This window comes from Cryptomeria japonica, chromosome 11 (genome assembly GCF_030272615.1).
Source record: "Cryptomeria japonica chromosome 11, Sugi_1.0, whole genome shotgun sequence".
In the NCBI taxonomy this organism is placed as follows: domain Eukaryota; kingdom Viridiplantae; phylum Streptophyta; class Pinopsida; order Cupressales; family Cupressaceae; genus Cryptomeria; species Cryptomeria japonica.
Genome location: NC_081415.1, coordinates 68,755,918 through 68,783,543, shown reverse-complemented (window position 1 = coordinate 68,783,543; position 27,626 = coordinate 68,755,918). Strand labels below are relative to the sequence as shown.

The 27,626-nt window shown below is 35.5% G+C and overlaps 1 pseudogene; it reads right to left on the bottom strand.

Moving 5' to 3' along the window:
• Positions 1-719: 719 nt before the first annotated feature.
• Positions 720-16,054, bottom strand: LOC131051853 (E3 ubiquitin-protein ligase AIRP2-like; annotated as a pseudogene).
• Between the last annotated feature and the right edge of the window lie 11,572 nt (positions 16,055-27,626).

Here is a 27,626-nt window from a genome sequence, read left to right as displayed (position 1 = left end):
AGGATCTTCATGAAAGAAACTTCAAGAGCTAAACAAGTTTCTTATAAAATTGAGCTACCAATCTCAGAATGTGTTAATTTTATGTGCTCAAACCTAAGGAAATTGATTCTCCATTCTCAGATTAGGACTCAGGTATTCTTAAGATCTGGGAATACATTTAATTACTATTTCAAGGAAGTTTATTTCAATAGCCTAAAACCAAGTTTGACAAATGCAAGATTAATTAGATATGTCCACCTGAAGGTAAGTTTAAGTTAAACTTTGATGGTGTTGCTAAGGGAAACCCAAATGTATCTAGTGGAGGTTATGTAATTAGGGACCATATAGGCAAAATAATAGAAGCTATATCTTTGAGATTCTCAAATGGAACAAAAAAATTAGCTAAAAGTCATTCTTTGACCTTTGACTACAAATACTTCAAAGATTGAGCAGGAAGCCTTGTTTTGCCTCCATCCTTCTGAATCCAACGGTTGTTAAAAGGAAGCTAATGGAAAACATATTCTACCTTTGCCAGTAACTCATCATGTACAAATATAAAACATATATACAAAAAGCCAACCAGATCATCTGTAGGTCATACATGCTGAATCATCCAATTATAGTTTTATAAACAGATGGTGTACGTTGTACATTCTGACCCGTACATACTATTAGATACAAGCAAGGAAAACCCATAGAATTGGATTCACTTAAATATTTAACCTTGCGTCAAACCCTATCTATCTTATGCTACCAATAAGGTAGTAGAACTATCTCTGCAATGAAGCAGAGATGCTTAATCATTTTGTTGAATCCAATGAACAAATTAGATTTAAACACTGGTTGCGACCAGTTAATGCCGGAAAGAAACTGGGGAGCTGCAATAACATCAGCAACTTTCATTTGATGTGGGAATCATAATGAGCATCATAAACACTAAATACATTCTCAGGAACCAAGAGTGACAATTTTCCAACATAGATAAATAGCCTTTTCAAGTTCTTTCTTGCCAATGTTGTCATATCCACTACCTCTCCACTATCTGTAAATATCCACAAATCTCTTCAATTTACTTTTTTCAAACTATCACAACAAAATGGACATGATTGTGCCCATGCATGCCTCCAATAACAAATCCATTAGGTTTTAACTTTGTTTCCACCTAAACTCAGTTAGACAGTAGAATAGAGCTAGCAAGCACGTAGAAGATAAAAGGCAAATCCTTACCATTCTCGGTAGTATTTCATGCACATGACATGGTTGCAATTAGGCAAGACAATTTTACTATTGGTCTCCATGCATATTCCACATTCTTCCTCCCGTTCCAAATCGAGTGCAGAAAGTTGTCTCCTCTCTTCATCAACCTTTTTCTTATATCTTATTGTAGTCACATAAATCTGTCCACTTAATTAAATGAATATTTAGTATTTATTTGATTATTTAATCATCAATCAATAATTAATTAAATTAATATTTAATTAATTCATCTTAACCCTCTTCTCCTATTAATTAAATAAATTATTCAATTTATTTGATTTAATTCACTTAACCAAATTCAGAACATTAATTAAATAAATAAATCATATTTATTTAATTAAATCTTCTCTAAATTAAATCCCCCAAAATCCCATCTCTCAAATTTAAATAAATTAACATTTATTTAAATCAACTTTATCCTACAAATGCAAGTTGCACAACTATTTTAAATAAATAAATTATTTATTTAAAATCCTATTTATCCTCACCAACTTGAAACCTTTAATGGCTTCCCTTAAAGTCTTGAAACTTAATGGCTTCCTTCTAAAGTCTTCTCAAGCCTTTAATGGTTTCCCTTGAAGTCTTCAAACTCAATGGCTTCCTTCTAGAGCCTTTAATAGTTTCCCTTAAAGTCTTCAAACTTAATGGCTTCCTTCTAGAGTCTTCTTAAGCCTTTAATGTTTTCCCTTAAAGTCTTCAAACATTTAAATGCTTTATCTTTCTTTTTCTCATGTAAATAAATTAAGATTTATTTAAATAAAATCCAAAATTCACATTCACATTTAAATAGATTAATATTTATTTAAATATCTATCCAAATGCAAATTACACCATTTAATTGAAATAAATGATTTTATTTTAATTGAAAATCCCAAAATTCCTCCCACTTGCATTCTCCTACAAAATCCACTTGCATGCCTAAATCCTTTCTAGATTCTTCTAACTCCTTCTAATTAGCCTAATCTTATCCTAATCATTGTCACATTCCTAAATATAAGGAAATCACTTCTCAAAAACCTCAAAAGTCTTCAATAACCATTAAAGGCTTTATGTCTTCAAATGGTTAACCTCTAAAGTCTTCCAAACCATTAAAGGCTCTTACATAACCATTTATGGTTAACTCACCTTTTACCTTTGGTTAGAGACTTTCCTCTAACTTAACCATCCTTTTGACTCATGGGTCTCTTCAAATCATTTATTTCTTTGACTAAGGTAGCCATTTAACCCTTGCACATTCATTTATCCCTTGGATAAAAGGAATATCCATTAACCTAACCCTAACCCAACCCCCCAAGGTAACCATCATGTCCCCTCAAGTAGTTAATGCTCCTTATCTCTCCTCTCAAGCCTCCTCATGGTGACACTTATCAACATGGGATTGGGTTGAAAGTCCTCAAATGGATCTTAAACCATTCAATCCTGACCCTTGTTGAGATTACTCAATCTCAACCATCCATTGCTCCATTTTTCTTATAAATAGAGACAATTTCTTCATAATCCAGATCCTGAAAATTTGTATGCATTTACCTTATAGTCATTTTTAGATAGAAAGTATTTAGCATAAATCATTCATATTCACTCTTTCGGCTTAAAATCAACACTAGCTAATTAGATAATATCTTATTTTAGCTTTTGTTCACACTTGCATGGCATAGATTAATCATTTTTCAATCTTGAACCTCCATAAGGCATCCATAGTGCAAAAGGATACTCAGAGCTACACTAATTTGGAACTTAGAGAGGAGAGGAACAAGGAAGGAGAAGCTACCTACATGGTAGAGAGCATATGGAGATGTTTGGTTACATTTTGTAGATTTATTAAGCTTCCTATTTGTTTAGTAGTGTCTTTCTTGATATGTTTGTTTAGGAAAGTGTTTTGCTTTTGATTTCTAACACTAACGAATTGGTTTCTTGTTGTTTGTGTTTCTTTATCATAACTAATCCTTCCATTTCGCAGAGCATCATTTGGTGAACCCGACGTGAATCTTCTTACATCACATTTTGAGAAGGAAGAATCTTCATCAACATATAAACTTGAAGAAAAGACCATTGAGCTCAAAGGCTTTCATCAAAAGAAGTAAATTCTTCTATCTTAATAGACAAATCTTTGTCTCACATAGAACCTTCTTACGTCACATGCGTCTATATCTTCAAGGAAAATCCAATGAGATCAATAGTCTATAAACCGTAGAGCTTTTACTCAATATAGAGATTTGAGTTATCATAAAAACAAGGGAGGCAAAATCAATACTGCCTTCTTTCCAGATATTTGTATCACATATAACTCAGCTAGGGAAGAACCACCAACCCCTGAAAGAGAAGAGGAAGAGTTTGTTCCTTTTGTAACACAAAGTTTTTATTGAAGTTAACATTTCATCCATTCTCACATTCACACATCATCAATCCATTCCAACTCTTGAAACATAAAGAGGTTTTGTCCTAAGTTCTCTTTCGATATTGCTTGAATCAAACACAATACATCACTTTTTAGAGTGTCTCTACATCTAGGATAAACTCATTCTAAGAGGCATTTCTACGCGGGTTAAAACTAGTCTATGAGTGAATCCTCTCATAACTAGGTAGTTGGGTCTGTAACACATCTCAGATCTCTCTAAACCTTATCATATCAAACATTGTCAACCAAACACAACAAGCAATTCAAGAAAGAACTTTTGGAAACATCTACCTTTAGTGCTAGAGATTCATATGCACAACACTCCACCAAACATTAATCTCTCATTTCATCACCAACTTATAATCATTTTCACCAAACTTCAACAACAACTTGTAAACAAAATGACTCAAACCATATCAAGATCTAGACAACTGGAAATTGAGGAAGAAGAGGAGGAAAATATCAATGAAGAAGCCCTTGGAGGAAACCCAAATGATGAAAATACAAGTACTCCTACTCTTGCAACAATAGAAAGGGAACAACACAACCCTCTCTTTAATCGACTTTTTGACAAAATACTCAGGAGCAACGCTAATGCTCACTTTTTAAGACTTGCCCAAGAAGGAGCCAAACTACCCTTTGATTTTGATACTGCACAACTAAGGCAAGCATTAGAATGACAAAGCCATAATGAGGATCAAAGAGGTTGAGATCACATCAGATACAACCTTCATCAAGTAAATCCCCCACTTCCTCCTCCTCCAAATGACATTGACATGTTGCGGCAACAAGTCGAGAATGTCGCCCAACAACTCCATAGTGGTGTGAAAACAAACCAGTTTTCACTTAATGATATTTGTCCCTATCCCTTTGATAGGAATCTACATATGCCACCTTTTCCACGAGGGTTTGAAATACCTATGTTCGAAAAGTATTGAGGAAAAGGAGACCCTCGCGATCATGTTCGAGAATTTCATTCAGCTTGCCTAGAAGTGGCATATGAGGACACATACCTAATGTGACTTTTTCCCCAAAGTTTGGGAGGGACAACCACATCATGGTTTTCCCGACTGCCAGGCGGCATTAGGACATTCGAAGAACTAGTCTAGAAATTCCTTGCACATTACTCACATAACATTGAACGTGATATCACCATGGCCGATCTGTGTAACACTAAGCAAAAACCAGGAGAGATATTTTCAGTTTTCCTACAATGATGGCATCAAATGTCTAGTAGACATTCTCTTTAGTTCCCTGAACAAGAACTAGTGGAAATATTTATTTCCAACTTGAACGAAGAAATGGAATTCCACCTAGACATGAATGGCATAGAGTACTTTAATGACATGATCACCAAGGGTTTAAAATGTGAACGGGCCCTCATCAAAGATGGACTTATCAAGATATACAATGAACCAAAGGACGACCCTTGCCGGTGCTTCAATAGTGATAAACCTAACTTCTGGAATAAAAACAAAAACATCGTCAATGACGGGGTTGTGGATGCAAGGACTATCAAAAGTACACAACTTGTAGTGTGATTTGTCAGGCAAAATCCCACACCTAAGAACAACATGGTTGTTCCCCCAAATCAAGGACACAATATACCTCAAGAGGAACCCAAACAACGCCAACAAAATTATAAACCAAAACAAACATACACTCCCTTAGGGGAACCTATTAAAACTCTATTACGTCAGTTGGTCTCTTCAAATTTGGTGACCTTACCAAAAACATCCAATTATGAACCTCTGGTCAAACCTTCATGTTGAAGGGACAATGAACATTGTGAATTCCATCAAGGGAAAGGGCATAAAACAAGCAATTGTCACAGATTGAAAGATCTTGTTCAGGATCTTATTGACCGAGGCGAGATTGAAATTGAATGACACAACCCAAAAACTACAAATAATGATCATCTTATGTTTAATAATCCACTTCCATCACAAGATCAAAGGGGTCCTTCCACTTTAAGGCAAAACACAACTACCACTGATTATACGCGAGCCACCTATAATTACATTGTGAATCACTTATATGATGCCAATGAACAAATTGCAACCATTATCATTAAAGATCCAAGCTCTACCTGCAATGTTGTTACACGTCGTGGCAAGATCACCATTAAAGCAGCTCCATAAGGCACAACATCCATCCCAAAGCAGTATAACCTTGTGGAACAGTTAGACAAGGTGCCTGCACTTATATCTATCTTAGAACTATTGCACTTATCCCCATCTTATAAATCAATCTTGGATCAAGCTCTCCAAGAGGTGTCAGTCCCTGCAAATCTAAATACAAATCAATTCCAAGCTATGGTTGGAAATCTAAGGTCATCACCATGTCTCACTTTCTCTAAAAGTGACAATACATCCTTCCAGCAACCTCATAACGCCTCACTCCATATTGAAGGATTTATCAACCAACATAGGATCAAGCGAGTCTTGATCGATAATAGAGTAGGCCTAAATATTTGTACATTACAATTGGTCACATCATTGGGATATGCAATTGAATCAGTGGATCCTCGCAAAAAGATAACCATAAAAGCCTATGATGATGCAGAGCATTCTTCAAAAGAAGTAGTTGTGTTACCAATCCGAGTGGGCCCAGTGGTGAAACACATCATATGTCAAGTTTTGGATCTTCCTCTACCGTATAATTTGTTGTTAGGAAGACCTTGGATACATGCCATGCAAGCTGTTCCATCCACTTACCACCAATGTCTAAAGTTTCCTCATAACAGTGTAGAAATTACAATCCTGGGCGATGCAAATCCCTTTGCATATTGTCATAATATAAATCACCAACCAGAGATTACCGTTCCCAACAACAGAGAAGCCATCTCATCCACCTCATATATAAGTCCAACCTCTCTTTCTAGTTCAAACACCACTATACCCAAGCAAGAGAATCTCAGGATGAAAATGGCAGAGGAAGGTCCTGGTGAGTACAATCTAAGCCAACTCTTTTGTGTTGGAAAAATGCTCACTTCTCCTAGAACTCATGGTAAACCTCAACGGTTACTTCAAACACCATTGGTCAAGCCAACATGCACTTTGATGCCTTTCATCCTTGGAAAGAGTCAAGAGGAAGAGACCTGAGATGAGAACTTAACAGAATGGATCTATATAGATCCTATCACCATGAACATCCCACAAGCTAAGCTTCCCACAAATCAATATGGAAAAGGCCTTCTCATTATGCAAAGAATGGGTTATGATGGTCAGAGTGCCTTGGGACCTTACAAGCAAGGATGACATGAATTGCTACAGCCGGAATTAAAGCCCAAAGATAACATGGGATTAGGCTTTCAAAAGGAGATCCTTCCTAAGCTTAGACTTAAAGGGAGACCCAACAAACCTCTATATCAGCCTACTACAAACATAACGAGGTCATCCTTGATTATATCAGTAGCACCACACACCATACTGTGTGTGTGAAAAGTGAACCTGTATTTGTAAGCACAACACTTCAATCAAGTCATTACATGCATGGTTAGACAGATATAAATATGAATATAAAAACCATAACAAATTGACCTATTGCCTTCTAAAAGATGTGAGTATAAGATTGCTCTCAGAATAAAAGCAATACTAGTGACTAGACGACACCAAGACGAAGGATTTAATCTATATGAGCATGATATTAGCTAGATGGATGCAAGATTAATCTAACAAGATTTAAGAAATATTAAGCTAAATGATTTAATCAATATGAAATAATTAATATGCAATATATCAATGAATCTTAGAGCAAAAATAGTATAATAACAATACATTCTCCAACATCTTTTTCTTTGATGAGAGATGAGAGCCTGAATTTATAGAAAATTCAGAAAGAAACCAAAGGCTGAGATCAAATGATGATGAGCAGTCAAGATTTTCCAAGAGGAAGCACAATCCAGGTGAATTGATGTGATTGGATGTTTTTCTCAATTGTAAAGGAAATTGAATTAAGATAAAATCAGGAAAAAACTGATTTATTCTCTATTTCATTCAAATTTAATATTTAATTGTTTTATTTGCTTTCTTTGAGATTATCTATCAATTTTTAATTTGTTTTTCAAGATTGTCTCCAATTGATTCTTTTTTGGTCAATTAATTCCTTTTTTTATTTATTTCCATTTTGAAGATTTATGGCAAATTGATTTATTTAATTAAATTAATTCCTCTTTTTTGATGATTTAATGGCAAATTGATTTATTTATTAAATATGCTAGGATATTTCATTAAAATAAATAAGGTAATTGTTTAAAATGATTTACTTGGAATGATCAAAATTAAATAAATATTTAATTAATATTGAGTGATTGATTTGCCATGTGACATTTGATGATTTTAGAAATTAATTGTGTGCTCAAGATTGATTTAATTGCGTTTGGTTAGGACCTTGGTGATGTTGTCGAGATTAGGGGCTCATGGTTTAGATGACCATTTTTAGGGTATTACACATACCAACTACCCCACTGAGGCTAAAAATCCCAGCAACATCATCCACCGCACTAATCATCCCACCAATCAAACCAACAACCCCATCAACAGAAGCAACTGCATCAATGGCACCATTAGCAGTATCAGAACCCCCAGCAATATCAACAACACTGGCAATTCTAGCAGAAGCAACAGATTCAACAATTCCAATACTCCCCATATCGGATTCACTGATCCCCATAATCCTTCTTGCAGCACCAATCATTTCCTCTACAAAGGTACATCAGCCGATCATACCTACAATGTTTAACTCAAAGGATATCCCGGTATGGTATAGTAATCGGATACCAGAAAGCGATTTAGAGATCGACTCACATGAGTGGGAATTTGATTCAGTACATCTCAATACTTCAGATGAGGAAGACGCATCACCCCCTCCACCTCACAAAGAAATCTCTATTTATGGAGAAGTGCAAATTAAAACCTCTTGGGTTCCTGAACTGGAAACATCTTCCACAAACCCTACGTAACATCCTACGCATGATTCTGACAGGGAGAGTACCATCAATGACCTTCACCACAATGTCTTAACCCTCACTGACACATCTTATTAACTTAACCTGATCAATGAGGTAATGCCTATTAAACATCCTGAACTCATCGAATGGAACCAATCTAATCCCCCATGCCTTGACCACTTCCAAAATAATGAGGCGATCATTGACTTTTTGGAATGACAAGATAACATACCAAGTGGGGATCACAAAGTTGGATTCGCCATTGAACTTAATAGCGCAACATACTTTGGGGCGGATGCCAAACCTTTCAGCTGCAAAAATATAATGATAAAACATGGATCTTCCAGTGAAAACCACATTGTGGCATTGTTTGATCCCACAAAAATAAAAAGAAAGAGTGTATGCAATGGTGAAAACCTCTCTGAGGCGCCTGAGGATGAAAGGTTTGACATCCTCCCCTCTAGTACACAGCAGGAACAATCAACAATCCTTATTGAAGAGACAAAATAATACAACATGGGAACTCCTGAAACTCCTCACCACATACATGTGGCATCTCTTTTAACTTTAGAGGATTAGCCTAAGTTTGTCAAATTATTCAAGAAATGCCAGATCAACTTCGCATGGTCATATGCAGACATACCTCATCTTGATCCAAATTTAGTCATGCATCACCTCACCATAGTAGAAGGAGCCAAGCATGTCAAGCAGAAGCTTCGTAAGATGCATCCCCAGATCGCGGTACTTGTCAAAGAAGAGCTTAAGAAACTCCTGGATGTTGGTTTTATTTGACCAATTGATTACGCAAATTGGATCTCCAACATTGTGTCTGTCGGCAAACCAAATGGGGGCATCTGTATGTGTACTGACTTCTGAGATCTGAACAAGGCATGTCCTAAACATGACTTCCCCCTACCAAAAATCGATATAATAGTGGACCTAACAATAGGACATGCCATGCTCTCTCTCATGGATAGCTTTTCAGGGTACAACCAGATAAAGATCACACCAGAGGATCAACATAAGACAACCTTCACATGTCCCTGGGGAACATACTGTTGGAATGTAATGCCTTTTGGTCTAAAGAATGCAGGAGCGACCTATCAAAGACCAATGACCACCATCTTTCCTGATATGATGCATACCATAATGGAAGATTATGTTGATGACTTACTGGCAAAATCATTAATAAGAGAAGGCCATCTAGACATATTAGAGAAAATATTTGACAAACTGGAACAATATCATGTTCGACTCAACCCAAAGAAATGTGTCTTTGGAGTAACCTCAGGGAAGCTTCTAGGATACATTGTCTCAAGCAAAGGCATTGAGGTTGATCCTGCAAAGGTCAAAGCAATCATGGACATGCCACCTCTGAAGAACATTAGCCAGCTAAGGACATTACAAGGGTGGCTACAATCCATCCAAAGATTCATTGCACAACTGACAGATAAGTGTCACCCCTTTACACACCTGTTACACAAAAACATCTGCTTTCAATGGGATACCAGATGCTAGCAAGCATTCCAAATGCTTAAAGACTATCTCATGAATACACCATTGCTGATCTCACTGGATCCGAGTAAGCCTTTATTACTCTATATCTCAGCAACAAATATAGCATTAGGAGTGTTGCTGGCTCAACAAAATGCAGAAGGGAAAGAGTGTTCTATCTACTACATTTCTCGCACACTGGTCGGCTATGAACTCAATTACACATCTATTGAGCGAGCTTGCCTAGTAGTAATTTTGGCAGCCACTAAACTGAGGCACTACCTATTGACACATAAAATACAACTCATTGTGAAGATTGATCCGCTAAAATACTTACTTAGCAAAGAAGCATTGATAGGCCGCTTGGCCAAATGGGTAATGATTCTAAGTGAATTTGACATTGAGTATGTGGACCTTAAGGCTATCAAGGGTCAAGTTATTGCAGATCAGTTGGTCGATGCACCCCTCATAGGTGATCATCCTCTTATTTCCAATTTTCTAGATGAAGAGATATTCATGATCATAGAAGCACAACCATGGAAACTATACTTTGATGGTTCATACATTAGGCATGGCTCGGGGGCAGGCATTCTGTTTATCACACCTCAAGGTGACAACATTACGAAGTCTTATAGGCTCACATTTCCATGTACGAACAACATAGCAGAGTATGAGTCCTTGATCACAGGACTCATACTAGCCATACAATGGAAATTGAAAGAGTTACAAATATATGGCGACTCCCAACTGGTCATCCGATAAGTAGCCGATGAATATCAAACCAAAGATGACAAACTCATGTTGTACAAGCAAATGGTGGACAATTTAAAGGCATCATTTACTACTATCACCTTTGAGCAGATACCCAGAGATCAAAATCGGGTTGTTAATGCTATGGCTACCATTGTATCTCTCCTAGATCTTCCACAAAATTCAACATGCTAAGAGTTCTTGGTAGAATAGATTTGGATTCCCACTTATGATATCCCCAAATCCAAGATGATATGTCGCCTTGTCAGTTTCGAAGCCCCATGGTACGGTGAGTTCTACACCTACCTCCACGATCACACACTTCCTCCTAACTAATTGAATAAGCAATGATTAAACCTTCATTCACCAAACCGCTTGATATACCATTATTGTTGAAACCCTATACCGACGTAGTCTTGATGGTACTCTCCTTCGATGTCTAGAACAGGATGAGATAACAAAGGCCTTGAAAGAGGTACATGAAGGAATTTGTGGCACTCATGCAAGCGGTCCTTCACTTGCCAAGAAGATCATACACGCTGGATACTATTGGCCATCCATGGAAAAAGAGTCCTACTACTTTGTCTGAAAGTATGCAAGAAGTGCCAAGTTCATGGAGACTAGATACATGCACCAGCACAGGAATTGCAACCAATCACAACACCATGGCCTTTTTGTCAATGGGGCCTTGACCTTGTGGGTAAGATCCATCCATCTTCATCCAACGACCATAAATTCATTATTACCACCACCAAATACTTTACAAAGTGGATCGAAGTTGTTCCACTTACCCAAGTCACTAGCAAGCAGATCGCCTCATTCATCCTTAATTACATCATCTTCCGGTATGGTGTACCCATGTCCATCATCACAGATAACAAGCTTCCTTTCAAAAATTAGGATGTCCATGAGATTTGTGAGAAGTTTCACATCCAACACTGCTTTTCCACTCCCTATTACCCACAAGGAAATGGTCAGGCCGAAGCATCAAACAAAAATATATTGAAAATCCTCAAGAAGACAGTAAATGATGCTGACCATGATTGGCATGTTCAATTAAATCCAGCACTATGGGCATATTGAACTAGCATTCGAACCCCTACAGGTGCAACTCCCTACTCACTGGTCTATGGAGCAGAAGCCATCCTTCCTATCGAGGTTGAGATACCATCTCTATGGGTTTCCTTGCATAAACTCATAGATGATGAAGCATACAGAGTATCACGTCTTCAAGACTTGGAACTACTTGATGAGAAATGACAAGCTGCATACAATCACCTCAAAGCCTATTAGCAACGCATTATAATAAGCTATAATCATCGAGTTAGACCCTGTACATTTGAGATAGGCGATCTTGTTCTTTGAGAGAATCCTCGTAAACAACCCAACCGAGAACATCAAGGAAAGTTTGAATCAAACTGGCTAGGTCCATATGTTATCACTATTGTATTTGGGTCTGGGGCATATCAGTTGGCTACTTTAGAAGGAGAACTGCTAGCAGATCCAATCAACAACATGCACCTCAAACGGTTTTATACATAAACTATACAGAGAATCAGGCTCCCATACATATCAGAAAAACACGAAAAACATTCAGATAAATGTCCTGAAGAAAATACAAAAAAATCAAAATAGTAAAGAAAAATCATGCATCCAAACGGTGAACAATCACTCCGGTGGCAGCTTGGGTAAATGCAATGGTGAAAACCTGGCAAATAGGCGCATCTCGTAAGGGCTATGCATCCGTTGTTTTTCAGACTTGTTACGATCACATGCATGGCATCCACACATCCATCCGTCCAAACCATGGTTTTTTATTGATCTGCAATCAAGGATAGTACTGCATACGTCTTGCATCTCGCTTTTTCATAGTCATGTCTAAATTGGGGGCAATGCCCTTAAACTATTTGATAGAAGTGGATTCTGCATTATTTATGATACATTGAGTTCTTCATTCAAAATCGTACCACAAAATACCAAAAACATTGGAAAACTGTCTCACAAAATACCAAAAACATTAAAAAACACTCTCAAAATCCAAAAAACATCAAAAATCAATCAAAAACATCTCAACACCTTGACCATACGCATCCAAGAAGATACCAAACAAACATTGTGAAATACTCAAACGATGACCACTAACCACATCAACCAAACAATCAACATCGACATGCTAACTGTCATAACAAGGATACATCCTTCCTTACCAAAACAAAGACAAGATGATATGTTTTCTTTGACAAATTTTTTTTGTTTAATCTATCAAGTACTTGGTTGATTTGTAGGTTATTTACTCATTTACATCAGGTTCCTATGCTACTTCGGGATATCCACAAGTGATTAGAGTGGTCGGGATGGTTCCTAAGCATTGTTTGTATGTCTTCTGCGAATTATTCCAATGAAGTTTTGGGGCATGTATTAATGGTGTCTACATGGTAAGTTCACTAAGCTACGTGATCATATGCAAAATACAGTCATGGATCACTATGGCTTGCTGACTACAACGTATATGCGATCTCTCGAAAAAGAATGAGATCACCCGATTTTTCAAAAGTTTTTGGCCCATCTCTCAAGGGGGCATACCACCCACTAAATTAACATTTATGGGGCATATTTCTTTACACCTATTTTTCTTTCTTTGAAACGATGCGATAAAACCGCACTGTCTCAAAGAGGGGCAAATGTAGTCACATAAATCTATCCACTTAATTAAATGAATATTTAGTATTTATTTGATTATTTAACCATCAATCAATAATTAATTAAATTAATATTTAAATAATTCATCTTAACCCTTTTCTCCTATTAATTAAATAAATTATTCAATTTATTTGATTTAATTCACTTAACCAAATTCAAACCATTAATTAAATAAATAAATCTTATTTGTTTAATTAAATCTTCTCTCACATTTAAAGAAATTAATATTTATTTAAATCCCCCAAAATCCCCTCTCACATTTAAATAAATTAACATTTATTTAAATCAACTTTATTCTCCACCAACTTGCATTTTCCGACAAATGCAAGTTGCACAACTATTTTAAATAAATAAATTATTTATTTAAAATCCTATTTATCCTCACCCACTTGAAACCTTTAATGGCTTCCCTTAAAGTCTTGAAACTTAATGGCTTCCTTCTAGAGTCTTCTCAAGCCTTTAATGGTTTCCCTTAAAGTCTTCAAACTCAATGGCTTCCTTCTAGAGTCTTCTTAAGCCTTTAATGGTTTCCCTTAAAGTCTTCAAACTTGATGGCTTCCTTCTAGAGTCTTCTTAAGCCTTTAATGCTTTCCCTTAAAGTCTTCAAGCATTTAAATGCTTTATCTTCCTTTTTCTCATGTAAATAAATTAAGATTTATTTAAATAGAATCCAAAATTCACATTCACATTTAAATAAATTAATATTTATTTAAATATCTATCCAAATACAAATTACAACATTTAATTGAAATAAATGATTTTATTTTAATTGAAAATCCCAAAATTCCTCCCACTTGCATGCCTAAATCCCTTCTAGTTAGCCTAATCCTATCCTAATTATTGTCATGTTCCTAAATAAAAGGAAGTCACGTCTCAAAAACCTCAAAAGTCTTCAATAACCATTAAAGGCTTTATGTCTTCAAATGGTTAACCTCTAAAGTCTTCCAAACCATTAAAGGCTCTTACATAACCATTTATGGTTAACTCACCTTTTACCTTTGGTTAGAGACTTTCCTCTAACTTAACCATCCTTTTGACTCATGGGTCTCTTCAAAGCGTTTATTTCTTTGACTAAGGTAACCATTTAATCCTTGCACGTTCATTTATCCCTTGGATAAAAGGAATATCCATTAACCTAACCCTAACCCAACCCCCCCAGAGTAACCATCATGTCCCCTCAAGCATTTAATGCTCCTTATCTCTCCTCTCAAGCCTCCTCATGGTGACACTTGTCAACATGGGATTGGGTTGAAAGTCCTCACATGGATCTTAAACCATTCAATCCTGACCCTTGTTGAGACTACTCAATCTCAACCATCCATTGCTCCATTTTTCCTATAAATAGAGCCCATTTCTTCATAATCCACATCCTGAAAACTTGTATGCATTTACCTTATAGTCATTTTTAGATAGAAAACATTTAGCATAAATCATTCATATTCACTCTTTTGACTTAAAATCAACACTATCTAATTAGATAATATCTTATTTTAGCTTTTGTTCACACTTGCATAGCATTGATTAGTCATTTTTCAATCTTGAACCTCCATAAGGCATCCATAGTGCAAAAGGCTGCTGAGAGATACACTAATTTGGAACTTGGAGAGGAGAGGAACAAGGAAGGAGAAGCTACTAGCATGGTAGAGAGCATATGGAGATGTTTGGTTACATTTTGTAGATTTATTAAGCTTTCTATTTGTTTAGTAGTGTCTTTCTTTATATGCTTGTTTAGGCAAGTGTTTTTCTTCTGATTTCTAACACTAACAAATTGGTTTCTTGTTGTTTGTGTTTTGTTATCATAACTAACGCTTCCATTTTGCAAAGAATCACTTTCCATACATATTGCTTTTTGTTTACAATCTTCCATGTCTGATATCCCTTCTTTAAGTTGTAATAAAGATGGAAATATTACAGCTAATCAAGGAAAATTAAATCATTATGTTAAGACATTACATCATGCCAAGTGTTAAATCAGATGTATACTATATACTGTTGATGTTTAATTAATTAATCAAGTTATCCCATGTTATGCTTAAAAGGAGAAAATTAGGTTTTACCATAAAATTCTCTAATGCTGGATTTTCGTTCATGTGTTGACATTGTAGTGGTACCATCAACATAAACCCGCATAATTCCCACTTTGAAATATCAATAACTATTATGACTGAATTTAGGGAAAAACTGACATTCATAGATCAAAAAATATATCAAACTTGGACTCCCAGAGTTCTCCCAATTAAGCCATAGGTATCTACCCATTCCATCCATGTAAAAGCTCCTACCTATGGTGATAAAGCACACAAAATAAAGAAAAAAAATAGAAAAAAAAAGTCCATTTAACAACATTATCTGCCACGGTTGTCTATAGTTATACAAACATTTATAATGCAAAAAAATACACAAACCTTGTATATGAGTATTCTAAGCAGACCCAGTGCCCCTGCAAGACTGCAGTCGGCCCATTGCACAAGGAAAAGGAACAAGTGTGTTTCTTAGCTATAGGAAATTCTCATTTGCAGACAAACACCATCATACTCCCTTGGAAACTCAAATGCCCTGCATCCCAAATACCAAAAGTTTAATCTTTATTACTACATTTTGTTATATTATAGACTTCGATTTTATTTTCACTAATGCCTATACTTGGTCCTATCCTTAAAGACTTTCATAGCCTCTATTGTTAAACAAGTAACTCTTACTAGTTTGTACTGTTAAACAAGCAACTCTTAGGAGCATACCAGGTTCAAGTGATGACCCTAATGAATAGGAGGTGGCTGGTGGTTAAGAGGTGGTTTTGTTTTTAGTCCTACAGTATAGTTTTCCTAAAAGTTTGGGAACAATAGTTCTACCAAATTCTATGGAGGAAACTACAAATTTTTTGTCTTCTGCCGACACTATAAAAATGGCAAAGATCATGAATAAAAATCTCTACAGATTAGCCAAAGTTGCAGAAGAAGTTTTCCCCAAGAAAGAGCATGTTGTAAATCGGATTCTTCTCCAGTTTGTAGAGTTTCTAAGGAATTTAGCCCAGGTTATGAGGGAGCTTCAAAAAGATTTAGAAACAATGGCCGTTGAGTACACTACCTTGGAGATGACTCAACTAGAAGTCAAGGTTAAGAATTCTGAAATTTTGCTCCATGACATATTGGGTAGGTCTTCATTATATCTATTAACTTGTTGCTCGACCCTAATAGATCAAGTAAAACATTGTGTGACAATATTTGGGGCTTTTTAGATAACGTGGTCCTAGAAGGCTCTTCAGATGCCTTAAGACTCTATGTTTCCACGGCTAAAGAATTTTTAGAGAAGGGGATGCCAAAACTGGATCCCAAGGATTAGATTCTTTGTAATTTATTTGATGATGGGGCTCTTGATTCAATTGTGTCTGATTATTCTCTCAGCAACAAGCTTGTAGAACAAATTGCTGATAGTTTAAGGATTGCATTGGACAGTGATGCTTTTTCCACTGAACTGGCTAAGTTGAAGATGGAGAGGATCGAGGCAATATAATTGAGGGGAAAGGTGTACTCGTTGTATTTGGAATAGTTCATTTTTCTGCTAGAGAAGGCGATTGCATCGAAGCATAAGCCTGTTCGAATTGATTCTTATGAGAAGGTTGATAATATCCATAGAGACATTCCTATGCTTCCTTTATAGTCATTTATTTGCCCCATTACCAAGAATGTCATGAGGGATGCAGTGCAGATTGCTCCTGGTCAGACCTATGAGCATTCTACAATTGAGAGATGGTTTCAAGAGGGTCATACCAGGTGTCTGACAGGGGTCAAGTTGAAGAATTGTAAGATGAAACCAAATTTTGCTCTGAAATAATCAATTGTAGAATGGAGAGAGAGAAATTACAATATCAGGTTGGAAAATGAAAATGAGCTTCTCAAAAATGTGGAGAGTAATGAAGAAGAAAAGTTAAAGGTGGTGCAATACTTGTAAGCCTTGTGTGAAGAGGAATCCTCAAATAAGTATAAAGTAGCCAATAAGAATCTCATACCTAGGCTTGTGAAATTGGCAAAATCTTCCAGCATGTTGGTTGTCAAAGCATTCTCTACTCTAGCAGTCCTTGCAAAACAATTAGACAAACACCATATTTGAACATAGTCAATAAACCTGTTCAACTATGGTCTGCAACAAAAATAAGCTTCCACAAAAACCTAAACATACCTCACAATCTACAAGAGTGCCCATGACCATTTGTCTTCATGGCGGTGCATGAACTCCCTTAAAACAACCACACCGCCCATAAATGTGCCAACATATTTAGGGTTCCAGATTCCCCTTTCTCAATTGCTTATCATCCAAAAAACACAGGTTTCGAGCATTCTTTTGGTCGCAAATAAAACCCTAGCACACAACCATGGGCATGATTTTCAAAGAAAGCAATTAAATTCCCACCTAACACAAAAATGCCACGCATGTTCGCTGGGAAAAATGATTGGTCACCGGAAATTGTCAATAGCTGGATTGTCTTACACTTCGCCAGGAAAAATCCCCCACTAAAAGCCTATCGGCTTAATGAAAACCCAAATTCAAATTTAGTAAATGTTGACTACACAATACAATGATTTTTTTAATTTTTTTTATATTATGTAAACGTTGGGTGAGTCACAATACATTAATTTTTCATAAAAGCGTACAAGAATTATGAGTTGGAGCACATGTTTCTTCATGTGACATGTTCAATTTGTTTATTCATTCAATAAATCTTTAGATCTACATTTTATAGTCAGCCACGATCTCTCAAAAAAACATTAAATGTTTGTTTTTTTCTTTTTTCTTTTTTTAATAGATTTGATTGGTTTTACAATTTTTTTAAATGTTTAATTTATTTCAAAATAATTTTGTTTTAGGTACTGACCACCTTATTCTTGGAAACTGAAGGTGTTCTCACCTTCTTATTGAATATTTTCATGCCATACAACTAGCCCATTCTAATTACCATTATATGTGAGTCACTAAAGCTTGATGCGTTAGTCATCCTGATGAAGTCTTGTCCCAAGACTAACTAAAAATCATCAATGTTGCAACAAAATTGAGAAAGTCCATGTGACCCATCCATTCCCCAACATCTATAGGAATTCCCCCACCCTCTAAAATGCTCCCACCCACTTGTGATGGGGGGACCCCCATAGGGTTTACTTTAGTGGTGAATTGGCGAATATTTCATGTCAGCACCTGGAGAGTGGCGAATATATTGTACCGATCAGGGGTGGCCATGTCACCTAGACTTTATAAATATTTGTCAAATGCACGACCCAATCGCCCATTGTTTTATGTAATTAATTGTATCTCTATCAAAATTTCGCCAATAGAATCTAGGTTTTCCACACGATAAATTCAATATTTTTGCCTACACTTTTTGAGGTTGTCTTAATAGACGGCCATAATTCGCCAATATCCATATAAATATTTATTGGCTAGGAGGACCCAATTCGCCTTGCATTTTGTAGAAGTGTGTCTCAATTCACCCCAATTTTTGCCAACTCTATTATAATTTCCAATTAACTGGACGACCCATAATCGCCTCGAAAATTACATAAGACGTGTTATAGTTAAGTGTGATTCACCAAATATTTGTATACCATATAAAATTACCGGTGAATTTGTCAAATAAGGATTGGTATAAATACAGTTAAAGATTAGATTTATCTCTACACAATTTGGTCAGTTCTGAGCTCTCAATTCGGATCACTAGTGAAGTTTCAGACCAGGAACAACCATTGTTGCTAACTACATTGACGATTGCTAGTTACCTAAAGGTAAGTGATCATATTTTTGAAGTGTTATAATATTATTTTGAATTCATCTCTATCTGTTTGCATAGTTGAGTTCATTATTATTTAGTGGGGACCCATCAGTGGTCACTTGAGAGACCTCAGACATCTAGATTGTAGGTCATAGAGACAATGAATCATATAGTCCATTATTACTTCTTCAACAAGATATTTTTTTGCATTATTTATTTCGTTGGAGATGTCAAACAGGAAGAAGGGTAGGAATCCTGAATGTGGGGAAGGCCAAGAGAGGCTAGCAAAACGCAAAATGTTGTCTTTGTACTTTGGCATTGGTAAAGATTGTGGTGAAAAGAAGGAAGGTATATCATCACAAGTACAAGTACAAAATTCACAACCTACACCGCATATTGAACAAGGCGGCGAACCTAATATCTCAAATCATGATGAATTTGAAGAAGATTTTCTGGTAGATAACCAGGTTAGCCTGAATGATATAATTGACTTGGGTGATAATGCCACAAATGATAATGCATGGAAGGGGAAAACAAAAGCCAAATCAAAAAAGGATCAACCCAAATCAAAAAAGGATCAAGAGTGGGATATCTCAGTGAGAAATTTTCAAATTACTTGGGCATCAAAGTATCCATTCATTGAACTAGTGGAGAATCCAATTGAAGGCGAGCCTTCGATAGAATGTAGGTGTAATATTTGCACTTGGAAACATAAAAAGGAAAAGAGGTCGTAGCTATAAATTGACACCATAGAAAAACATATGGGTAAAGTTTATAAAAAACAAATGATAGATGGAGTTGAAAAATTAGTGATAAGATGGAAAACAAAGGAGGAATGCCGAAGAATTTTATTTTCAGAAGAAAATACAGATGAAGCCTATTGAAGTTAAAGGTTCTATTGAAGCTATTCTTGGAAAAGAAATGCAAATAGAACAAGTGGGAAAATTTGTTCAGTTAAGTGTTGTTTTTTATATTTTGAGCAGAGGGCATGTTATGATAGACTACCCATCAATGAGTGGTTTATTACACTTTTTGAAAGTTCCTAACTATCCTAATAGTAACTGGTTAGTAAAAAGTGAATGGGAATGGGCAAGTTCTCTTGTTGAGGTTGAAAAAGAAGATGTAAAGGAAAAAATAAGAGAGTCAAACTTTATTTCGTTGTCTTTAGATGAAGTTACGACAGTAGATAATACTTTGTGGGTATGCATGCATGTTCATACTGTACATAATCATGCCCGCCAACCTCATCTAGTATTTGTTACTAAAATGAAGGATAGTGCGACAATGGAAAACTTATTTTGACTAGTGAAAAATTATTTAATTGAATATGGAGGTATGGATGACATGATGATTGCCAAAAAGTTGGTGTGTGTTGGAGTGGATGGAGCTTCAATAATGCAAGGTCATAAGAATGTTCTTTGCACAAAGATGAAAACTTCTTGTTCACCCTACGTTACTGGCATTCACTGCATGAACCACATAATGAATATAGCTTTTGGAATTGTGAGCAAGCATGCTCCAGTAAAAAAATTAATCATTTAATTAGAGAGCTCTAATCACACTTTTGTCAAAGTCCCAAATGATTTATGGAATTTCAACACTTTGGTGATGGAATAACCGATGGGAACAAGCTTCTTAAGGATAATGATACCAAATGGATCTCTTTGGATGGACTAGTGCATCGATTTTTTTTAGAATATCCATCCTTGATTGGCCTATTTCACACAAATCGCGATGAATCAGAGCAATCAAAATTTCCTAACCTACTTCGGAGGTTAAGTAATATGGAGACATTGTTAACTTTAGCATCTCTTCTCCCCATTCTAGAGGAAATGAGAAATATTATGAAAAAGGTCCAGCAAAGAGCTATGTATATTGAAGAATATGCTAAGCTGCATAAGATGCCATGCCTCACCCTCGATAATCTCTATGGATCTCAACCAACATTATTTGATGAAAATTTTGCTAAGTGGTAGACACTCATAAGTTTGAACAATCTTGATAAATTTTTACATATCAATGCAAATGGGGAGTTATGTGCCAGTGTACGTCAAGTTGAGATACCAATGAACTGTTTTTCCATGATCGAGCCTAAGGAACCAGGAAAGCACCCCAAGAAGCGACTAGCAAGAGTTACAAGGGAAGAGTTTAGCAAGATTGTTGAGTCTGTAACTGCTTCTGTGAAGAAAATTGCCTATGATCTTTCCTCACATATTAGAAGTAGATTCCCTCCTGAGAAACTAATTGAAGCCATGTCTATTGTGTTTCCTCACTATTGGAACCTCAACAATTCAGCTAGGTTTTGAGCTTAGCTACTAACTTTGACAAAGCAATTTTGCAAATCCAAAGAATTTAATGGAGTAACTATAAATAATTTTAAATGATACTCTTCTTAGAGATAAATCAACATATTTTGCATACACTATAAGTGAACAATAAGACATAATGGAGAACCCCCACGAAGAGGGATCAGTAACAAGGCTTTGGGTAAATCTAGGTCAGAGTGAAGTGATATGTGATTCAATATCAAAATATTTCAAGCTTTCTATTTTATATCTTACCATGATATTGGGTTTAGTGGAGGATGAGAGAGTTTTTAGTTCTTTGGGGTTCCTAAAATAAAAGCTAAGAAACAAACTAGACAAGAATTTGAAAAATTTCTTGAGGCTCTATACATCTAGGTATGATGTCCACACTTTTCCTTACGATAGGGAACTAAAACATTTGGAGGTCCAAATGTGAAAGAAGAATTTTTGGAAACACTTCAAACCAAAGTGGCAATGAGATAATTGACTCATTTACTAGACCAACTAGTAGCATTGAGATGTAGTTTAGCGGAGGTATGTAGACTCAGAGTGAAGAAAACACAAGCAAGAATCAAGGAAGCTCTGAATTTGTTGAGGAAGAATGACAACTTTAAGAGATTTAGGACTGGCAGTTTTTAACTATTTATTAATCTTACTGTATCTCATCATTCATATTACAAAAACATATTATTGTGGTTGATAACTTGATGATATTTTATGTGTCTGTCAAATTTTTGCAATTAAAATTCAATATTGATTTGCAGTTGCATTTTTCAACTTTCTAATTTCAAATAGAAAATAGCAGAATAAAAGAGCATAATGTATTTATTGATAGAGTGATTTTTATTTAGACATGTTGATATTTTCATTAATTGTTTCAAAATATAGTCATATAATACAATTCATTCAATACACAGCTCTATGTGATTCTCTATGCAAAATTCAATACGAAATTTCAGAACCCTTTGCAAATGACCCTGAATTCCCTTTTATAGAAAACTAGGGAGCAACAATAGCTTCAAGTCTATTTGCAACATGTGAAGACTCAACATCAAAATTAATTACCAAGGCACTGAATCTATCATCCCATCAGTATCACAAACACAGTACAATTTTACAAGGCTGAAGGTATCTATGACCATCATAGGTCGGATTAGCAATTTAGCAACTAATACATGTCTCATGTTCAAAAAATAGAGTTAAAAATTAAAACTTAATTCAAGCCATGACAAATTAAATATAGAGAATAGCAGTGCACGAAACCTAGAAATCAAAAATAGAGAAAGACAAAAATGTTAAAATTTGAGAGAATTTGAGAATACAAATTTACAAGGCTGAAGGTGTGCATAATAGGCTGGATTAGTAATGGTGTGTGTTGTGTTTTTCATGTTCATAAAATAGAGTTATTTCAAGTGATGCCAAATTCCAAACAAAAAAAAGTAGAAAACCTTGAAATTAAGAGTAAAAGCAGAAAACTATGCAATACATACTATGATTCAGGGGGTCTTTGTGCCAGTTTTTGTAGGGTGCTCCACTCTCCATTTTATGGAAGTCCAATTTCTTTTAAATTATAGTAAGTCAACTACAAATTTGTCAGCAATCCATATTTGGAAGAGTGACTTGACTCCATTGTTTCAGCCAATACTACATACAAAGTTGTCAATGGTTTGATGAAAGTCAAAAAGTTGTGAGGAGTTGTGACCTTAGGAAGCAAGTCAAATTCAAAATTCATTTTATCCTCCATCCTTTTTTTGAAATATTCTTTTCCAATGAATTTATGTTATGTGTCAACACTCTTCAACAAACCAAGATTTAACAATTTGGTTGTCTTTTCTTCTAGCTTCATTATCTTTTTCCCACCTTTATCCATAATTTCTTGTGCTTCCCTTAGTTTCTGGCATTCTTGAATGATAGATGATGTCTTTACTGAGGCATGAATGCATCTCTTAAATCCCTTGAATGCCAAATAGCTATCACTGGTACTGGAGACTTCTTGCAAAATTTGTTTTACAATATTCTCTTTTGAGTAAATATTTATGTTCTTCTCAATGTGGTCTTTGAGCTTCCAAAAAATTACTCTCAGACTTTCATTCAATTCAAACCATTCAAACAACTTGTCACTCGTTTGCATTATTTTCCCCCAAATGTTTTCTTTTATATACTTCACTGTATTTTTTATATTGTCTTCCAAAGTTTTAATTCTATCATTTGCATTCTATAGCTCTTATTTCATTTGTACACATTTTTTTCTTTCTTCCTCTGCTTTCTCTTCCAAATGTTTTTCTTTTTCCATCTCATGCTCCAATTGGTTTTGTAAATTTGTGTTTGCAGCAACTACGGAATCCACTCTTTTGTATAATTTTTTTGAAGTGGCTTTTTCATCATCAAAATTTTAAATGCTTTCATCGAAATTTTCCCTCAGTTCCTTTAGTTCTGCCTCCAGTTGTAACTATTGATGTAGAGACCGAATTTTTTATCCTTATTTGTAATTCATTGCACTTGTTATCTATTGCTTTCCTCTTTTCTTTTTCATTTTCCAGGTCTGCCTGTAACTTTTCTATTTGTTTCTCCAGCTTATTTTGCTCTCTCTCCACCTTGAGTGGTGAAGTGTAGATCACTTTGCTGCTCTTTTTTGACACACTAATTTTGTACACATTTTTAACTTTGGAAAAATCCATTAGGAGGGTGCTAATGTGAAATTTAGAGGGATCTATATGATTCTATGGTGAATTTTTATCTTTATTTGGGGGCATAACAACCATGAACTCCATCATATCTTTGTTTGGGTCATATGTGGGAAATACCATGTTCGATGCAAGTTCTTCCTCTAAAGCTGCAGTAAGAGCACCCCTTTTCAATATCTTCTTATTTTCTTTATTCATATTTGTTGTTTATATAAATTTATTAAACAAATCATTGTAATGAAAATTTGGGTTTGCTAAAGCAATTGAATGTTTGAAAGGTGAAATATCACTTGCAGTGATGTGCACGCCTCCACCTATTCCTATGGTTCTAACTAATGCATTTTGAGGAGTAGCAACAACCATTCCTAATCTTGCCCCATGTAAACTTGCAAGTGGAGTGTTTTGACCCATTTGAGGGGTTTGTTTTGAAGCTACAAACAATAGATTTACAACGGTAATTGATATAGCTAGAGTTGTATTCGCCATTGTTGTCATAACCTTTTTCTTCTTCATAATGCTTTAATCACTAGGATTTTGCATAGTATCTACTACTATTGGCCTTTTGTGAGAGATATCTTGTTGTTGCACTTGTTCGGGACATCTAGTATTAGTACCCATGCCATCCCCACCAATGGTAGTAGCACATGGTGGATTTGAAGCTCTAACAAATTGAAATGGATATGCAGGGGAATAAGTAATACCTTTCTTTGATGAATCTGATGATTCAACTCCAATGACTAGTTTCTCACCACGTTTTGGTGGAAGTGGTGTGACAATTGGAAACCAAGGGCCTTCTCCTTTGGGACCCAAACCACCACCTTCAAAACCCATTTTTTCCATAATGGTTGCCCCTTTGCTATATTTATCTATTATGACTCATCAACTCCACTCAATTTTATAAAGACTATAGTAGCTATTGGAGTGACCTCAATCTCATACTCATTTCCATCATCACTTTTGTCATATGCTTCTGTGGTATGCTCCATATTCCACAATTTGTTAAACTCAATATCCTCATAGTCCAAAAACCACTTATTTTGGTTTGAGTCCAAAGTCTATCTTTACATTGTTCCAATATATTTTTTGGAATAGCTTTGTTAGATGGATCAACAACTTTTTGGTAGAAATTGTAGGACATCCTATTTTCATTTTGATTTTGGATGCCCTACTCTATTGTTATCTATGTGTGCAATGCCATAATTTGTGATGACAATTATTCTATTGAAATTTTATTGTTAGCAGCAATTTTCTCCATCTCAGTTTTTACTCATCCCAGGAGTCCGTGTTTTTAATATTTTCTAGCAATGGTTTACTTTTATGTTGAAATTTTCTTATGGAGTTCCTATTCATCATAAGCCTTGTTTGAATGGTGTTGATTAGATCATACTTCTAGTAACTATCAACACCAAAGCTAAAAATTGTCAAAAAATCATGTGCCACTTTCACTCCTTTTCTCTCAAATGTGAACATGCAAGGAAGGAAATATGCTCTTCTTTTTTCTGACCATGAAAGAGTAAATCCGTACTCTCCATCTACCGTACATATTCCAATGCAAATACCCTCTCTCACACATGTATTGGATAAGTGCACAAAGATGGTGGTCAAAAAGGGGGGTATAAGTGGACACTTTTTTTCTAAAATCAGGTAAACTTGAACTTGGAGGCAAAGTTTGAAAGTCATCCACTCAAGATATGAAGATAATCAAATAACAAATATTGTAGTACTCTGAATCTAGTTTCCAAAATACTAAAGTTTTTCAAAATTGTATAAGATTAAGGGGGTCAAATCCTTCACGCACAAAAAAACTAACCCTGATTTTTTTTTTCTGAAAAACATAAAATAGTGTTTGATATGCACATCAAAAAAGTTATTGTTAGGTTTAGTATTTTGAAAAATCATTTGGCAGAAAGATAGTTAAGAGTGAGCACTAGAAGATGTGTATTTGTTTGTAATTTTTTGTTGAGTATTTTTTTTTATGATTTTTCCAAACGAGCACATCTTGAAAATTAGGTACCTGTTCATGCACGAAGCATAAGTTGCACTAAAAAAATGGAAAAATATAATTTTTTATTTTTTTTGTAAAGAATCAAGTCCACTACAATAATATATAATTTTTTTAAAATTTGGATAAGTATATCAAAATTTATTATATGGTTAGAAATCTCAGAAGATGGGTGAAAATACGGTGCCAATTTTAGAAATACCCACTTGATGAAGTGTAAACCTGATGATGACATAGTCAATAAACCAAGTCGATAAAATAAAACACGTCAAAAATGAGAGAAATGGAAGGAAATCAAACTTCCAAACCGTAGCTTTGTCATCCAGGCCTATTTCCAAGCCTAAACAGTCCGCGTATGGGGTACTTATGGTGTAAGGAGCATGTACGTGCTTGTTTTCCTATAAACAACACGTACACGCTATTGTATAATATGATATTCTATATATATAATATGTGTATATACATATAATATATGTAATATATAGTATGTGTATATACATATAATATATGTAATATATAATATGTGTATAATATGATATTGTATATATAATAGGTTTATATACATATAATATATAATATATGTATATATATAATATATTAAACATATATATACACATGTAAGTGTATTGTCTCCCCCTCTCAAACACATACAGGGTGCCTCTCTCTCTCTCTCTCTCTCTCTCTCTCTCCTTATCCCTTCCTCCATACCCCATCCCTCTCTCTCTCCCGCCCTCTCTCCCCTTCTCCCTTCCTCAATACCTCATCCCTCCCTCTCTCCCCTTATCCCTTCCTCCATACCCCATCCCTCTATCTCTCTCACTCTCTCCCCTTCTCCCTTCCTCCATACCCCATCCCTCTTTCTCTTCTTCTCTCCCTCCCTCCCTCCATAACCCATTGCAACTGTGTCTGTACTTCTATATAAGTAAGTGAATTTATTTCTTGTCTGCAACTTCCTCTTTGATTTTTATCATGTATGCTCTCCTAAGAAAATTGACTGATGGATTTGTGTGTGTATATTGAATAGGAGGAATAGGGTTTGAAATTGAACCACGAGTGTATTACCGTGACTAACAAGGAAACCTGCAGCAATATTCTTCTCAAATGTGTTTTTAATGAGCAAAGTAGATGTGGAAAATAGTGTCAACAAAGCAACATGATGAGTCAGAGTACCTGCAATATGTTTTTCAGAAGGAAACAACAGGAAGGAAGAGAAAGAAGGAGAGTAACACAGATGATGTCTTGTAGAATGATAGTGGTGGTATGCAAGAGTTCCCATGTTGCTACACAACGCCTGTCACCCAAATAAATTAAATTTTGTTGTATGCATGGCAGTGGTAGTATATGATGATC